The sequence below is a fragment of the Eptatretus burgeri genome, unplaced genomic scaffold (assembly GCF_056783735.1).
Source record: "Eptatretus burgeri isolate ZD-2024b unplaced genomic scaffold, Ebu_testis_v1 Ebu_testis_scaffold_1054, whole genome shotgun sequence".
In the NCBI taxonomy this organism is placed as follows: domain Eukaryota; kingdom Metazoa; phylum Chordata; class Myxini; order Myxiniformes; family Myxinidae; genus Eptatretus; species Eptatretus burgeri.
The window spans coordinates 6,196-12,390 of NW_028223003.1; positions in this window are offsets into that span (position 1 = coordinate 6,196).

Consider the following 6,195-nt stretch of genomic DNA (forward strand, 5'->3'; position numbering starts at 1 on the left):
TTGATTATAACTACTCTTCAAAACATCCTTTGAACAGATATCACAATGTTTTCTTTCCAACTCAAGAGGAGATATTTGATGAAATAGATTAAATGTGTGTTTGTTGGTTCGGAGGTGTTTTCTATAATGTTTATATTCGTGATTACAAACATCGCAGTACGTTGTATTCACCATATTTATAGAATAAAACTTTGCTTAAACTAAAATTTTCTTGATGAAAATTTCGTTTAATTTATAGGTGAATCTGTGCTTAAAAACATTTTATCCTCCAACTTTTTCACTTAATAAATACAATGTTTCAAGACACAAAAGACAAGTTTCAATCAATCTCTTCATCTGTTAAAGATACTGAGAAATATGTCAAGGATGTAAAATTGAACAAAGATAAATATAACAACTATTGGATAAAAACTATTATGGTAAATAATATGAGTTCTTCAATTTCCTTCAGTGGAAGGGCTTTTAGTATACCTGGTAGAACATCAATTAAAGTATCTCTAACAAAAGTTTCTCCTCTCCTTCTAGTAATATATTCAAAACTAGAAAAAGCAATGAAACAAGAAAAAGTATCAAAGAACAAAAACCTTATGGATGAAGCTTTAGAAAGAAAAGATAAGACCATCTGTAATATGCAAGGAGAAATTTGTATTTTTTTCAACAACCCTAAAGATGTAAATCTTGATGAAATAAAGGATGTTAATATATCAGGTGAAATGACATTTCGTTCAATAGTAGTTAACGATAATTTTAAAATTACCTTTAATATAAAAAATGTTGTCGTTGAATCTGATAATGAAAAAAAGTATATCGATATCGATGGTAATATACAACTGAAAGTATAGATGAATTTCAGTTTAAGTAAAGTTTTACTTTATAAATATGCTAGACTTTCCTGATTCTCCATATGACAAATTTGAGAATTGTCCTGCGTGTGAAAGACGGGGATTAAACACAGAGTCAAAAGCCTATAAACAATGTATATTCTGTGATTATCTTCTAATTAATGATAATAAAAAATATAAAAAGGAAAATAATTCTTTTAGATTTACACCAAAAATGAATTACTTTCCAAGATTGATTAGAGAAATGAATGTAAAGTATGAGGATGATAACACACCTTTCCTTACAAGGGAAGAAACTGAACGTATAAGAGAAATGTTCAAAGGATTGTTGTTGTATATTATTCATGGATGTAATTTTCAGGGAAATATCAACACAAGATATTGTATAAATAAAATAATGGATTATCTTGAAATTAAACCTGAACTTAGGATAAAATATAGAGTTTCTAAAAAAGCTAATAATAAATTAAATAACCTGTTTTTCAAATATATAAATGAATGATTTTTTACCTATTTGGGAAAATAAGATAAAATTTAACAACCATAAAAATCTCCCAAATTCATTAAGATGTCTCATAGTTGGTTCAAGTGGATGTGGAAAAACCTGCTTACTTTTAAAAATGCTCCTCACTCCCAACTTTTTAGATTATGATAATTTAATAATTTTCACAAAGTCGAGTTTTCAACCAGAGTATCAACTACTCTCACAAGGTTTTAATGCTGGTCTTCATAAGAAGATATAATAGGTTTATTTAAACGTCAAAAAAACCTAAATGATTATAACATTGAAGATATAATTCAACTATTTTGTGATACACAGAGATGTAAAAAGAAATCAAATCTTATAACTTGTATTCTTAGTGATAATACGGATGATATACCGTCTCCCCAAGATTTGGATAAATCAAAAAGAACCTCATTATCTTTGATGATTGTGTTAATGAGAGAAACCAAACGGTAATGGACAGCTACTACACAAGAGGGAGACATTCTTCTTGTAATTGTATTTATCTTAGTCAATCGTACTTTCAACTTCCTCGTCGTTCCATCAGAAACAATGCTAATACTTTTATTTTATTCAAGTTAAATTCAATAGATATCAATAATTTTTGGAGAGATAATTGTTCTACATTATGTAGTAAAAAGAAATTTGAGGATTATATGAAGCACACGACTGAAAAATATAAATATATTGTTGTGAAACAAGATGAGATATTAAGGGATATATTTTTTGTTTTATAAACAATTACATATATAAATGACAACTATTATTATAAATCTTGTGGGTAAATCTGCTTCTGGAAAAAAACTTTCATAAATCAAGGTTCTTGTGTAGTACAAATGAGAATATTGTAAATTTACTTAAAAACACCCCGTGATACGCATTGTATCAACAACAACTAGAGCAATAAGACCTGGAGAAGTAAAAGGTGAAGATTATCACTATATTTCAGTGGAGGAACATATGCGATTGAGGAATGAAGGACAAATATTTGAGGAGGTTTCTCTTGGTACAACAAAATATTCACATTGTAAGAGTGAGTTAAAGAAACTAAAATCTGGTGGTGTTGGGATATTAGAAACTAATCCAGAAGGAACGAGACAAATTATTAAATATCTGAGCGGAGTGAAGATTTTATCATTCGGTTTTGATGTTGATGAAGAAACTCAACACAAACGTATGAAAAGCAGAGATGCAAGGATTAGTGAAGAAGAAATTACAACTCGCATTAATGTTAATAAAGAATTTGATGAAATATTTAAAGAAAAGGATTTATTTGAACACATCTACTTGAATGATGAAGAAAAGGAAAATTTCCCTGTTGATCTTTACAATTCATTAAATGATATTTTACAATAAATAAATGGATACAAAAGAAAGAGCAAGAAGATTTAAGGAACATCAAGAGTTGGTTTCAAAAGTTGTAAAACAACAGGAAGACATAAAGAAGAAACGCAGACAGAAACTAACGGGCGAAGAAGCATTTGAAAAAAACAAGAGAAATTTTTTAAACCACTTTTAAAAACTTCCCAAGAAAAAATGAAAGATGTTTCCACAGTTCCCACAGTAGAATATACTCCCAGAAAGCTCCAAATGTTAAAAGATTTCAGTCAAATGACGGAGGAAGAATTAGAGCATATTGGAGAATTAGAACATGATGAAGGTTTATTTCAACAACTGGAAGAGATTAATCAACCCCCTGATTATATTGTGAATGCTGTTCAAAACAATGAATATTCAGCAGATTCAAAAACCAAAGCAGGACTCATTCCAACAGAACAACCAGCAATATTTCATCTTGTTCAAGAAAAGGTATTGATATTTAATGATGAATTAAGGTTCTTAAGTTCTGCTCAACCCCCTGTTAAACTAACTCCGAGATTAATGTTTCTTCTCACAAAAGATGGAAGGCAAGGTTCAACTGTGAGGGATGAATCAAAGTATATTGATAAACCATTGGATATGGAAAATAATGATGATAGAGTATATATTGATTTGCTGAACACTCTAAATTATAAGGTTATTCTTTCTGGTAAAAGTAGGAAGAATGAGAAGGAGAAACACATTATTCAGGCTTTAAGTATCCTTGGTTCAGGTATTAGTTTTCTTCCAAATGACCCATCGCAATTAGTTAATAGACTGTTATTGTTGTTCGGCAGTAAGAAGGCTGGAAATAACAATTGTTTTAATGAAGCATCAGCCATTTTAGACCAGTTGATGAACATGAAAATAATTAATAAATCTCAATATAAAGACATTTTATCTCATATTAAATAAGATGAGAAGCACAATCCTGAGTTTTAATTTCACAACAAGCGACCACACATCTTCATTCCCATACCCACTACAACTTGACACAACAAAAGAATATGAGGCATCTTTATTGTCCATGGAGACTTATAATACCTTATTTAATATAACCGAGAAAAATGGCAAGTTTAGTTATAATCCGGGAAGTGGATACAAAACGATAACAGTCTCACCCGGAGCATACGAGATTTCTCAAATATCTTCCGAAATTGCTCGTCTTATGAAAGAACAGGGTGATGAACCAAAAAATATTGTTATAAACATTCAAAAACATACTTCAAAATCAACGATTAAAGTAAAAAATAACTACAAGGTTGATTTCACAATTGATAATTCATTTAGAGAGTTATTAGGTTTCTCCTCAAAAAAGATTGAAACTAATGGGACGTTTTACAGTGATAATGTCATTCAAATATCCTCAGGAATAAATTCGGTGTTAATTCACTGTGATTTGATTGATGGTGCTTATAATGATGGATTAAAAACAAATACAATATTTTCATTCAGCGCATACTCAACCCCAATTGGTTATAAATTCAATATGGAGCCTAAAAATTTGGTTTATATACCTGTGTCAGGAAAAACCATACACAGAGTAAATGTTAGGATAACCGACCAAGATAATCGTGTGATTTCTTTTAATGGAGAAGTTATATCCATCAGAATTCACCTACGTGAAGTTTTTCAATAAATAAATACGATGGTTATTGTGAGGAAGCACGAGTTGGGAAAATATAAAATAATTACAGGGGATGGGATGTTCCTTTCCCCGTACTACAAGGGTGAAGGTATGTATCTTGGTAGAGGATACTATAAACCTAAGAGACAAAGGGGTGTCGGACATCAATTTAGAGGAGATGGGATAATTGATACTCTCATGGGTATTGGTTCAACTATTCTTAAACATAAAGACCTAATTGGTTCAACTGCTTCTGCTGTGGGAAATGTAGCAGGTGCTGTAAAGAGTATAAAAGATGCTCAGAAAGAATCTCATAAATTACAAGCAATAAAAGAAATTAAGAAAGGTAAAACTCAGTTGCCCCCCCAAGAATGACAGAAAATGATTCATATGCGTGGATCAGGGTTTGAATAGTTTTGTGAACTTTTTCCTAAATAAATACAAGTATGGAAGCAATTGATAGTATCTATGATTTGGATGATACTATTATTATCTCAAACTCCACTAAAAAAGAAGATTACTTCAAGGTAAATGCAATAACTGGAACAGACTGGAATACAAATGGTACAAAAAGTTTTGAAATAAATAATCAACAAACCTATTTGAATCTCTCCGAAAGTTTCTTGTTGTGTAAATTTAAATTCACTAAGGCTGGGAATAACACAAACGCTACACTTGTAAATGATTTCTTCTGGAAAATGTTTGATAGTGTGCGATTGTATATTGGAACACAAGAAGTTGAAGCGGTTGATTATGTCTCTGCTGTATCTGAAATGATGAAATTCACACTCTATACATTCAGTGATAGAATGGGAAAGGGGTCTGTCGAAGGTTTTATTCCTGATATGTCAACGGGAACAAACACAGACCCTGGATATATTCAAAGGAAAGGAATGTATAATGATGATACAAAAGCAGAAAATAGTTTTACTGTGGCAGTTCCTCTTAAAGGTATATTTGGATTTTGTGATTATGATAAAGTTCTGTATGGTCTTAAAATTAGATTTCAACTACAAAGGAATGATAATGAAAATAGATTGCTTTTTGGTGTTGGTAATGCTTTTGGTGATCAGAATAAATTTGTAATTGAGGAGATGAGTTGGTATATCAGTGAATATACTCCTAATCTTAAAACAGAAGAGATGTTGAATCGAAGACTTAACTCAAAAAAACCACTCAGTGTATCATACCTCAAAAGAAGATGTCAACACGTTAAACTCAATCAAACTACTTTCACGTGGAATTTGGGTGTTCTGGAAGGAAAGCCACGATATCTCTGGATGATTTTTAAAAAGCCAGATGGTGATACTGCGACTGATAAGAATAATGCATTGAGTGATAATGCTAAGGTGAAACAACTTCGCGTTTCTCTAGATGGAACATTTTATCCACGAGATAGATTGGAAATTAATTGGGAAAAAAATGATTTTGCTGAAGCATACAAGTCTTACCAAAAGGTGTGTGAAAGTAATGGAAATAAAGAACCTATTTTGGATATGACAGCATTTAAAAGTTTGTATACAATCTATACGTTTGACCTGAGTGCTCAAAAAGAAACTATAAAGTCTAATCGAGTGGATACTTCCCTATACATTGAAAGAGGAGAGAGTAAAGAAGTTGATACATATTGTTTGCTTTTGGAAGAAACAGAATTGCAGATTAAAAATCAAAAGCCTTGTACGATTAACGTTAATACAATTCAGAGAAAAGGAGCAGTAAGAATTGATGTTTTGCTCACAAGAGAACAGGTTAAAATCTTGAATGACACTGGCTCACTTAAAATTAAAATGACAAAACCAATGTTGAAAAAATATTCAATAAGAGAGACGAGTGGAGGATTTCTCCCATTTCTAATTCCTTTA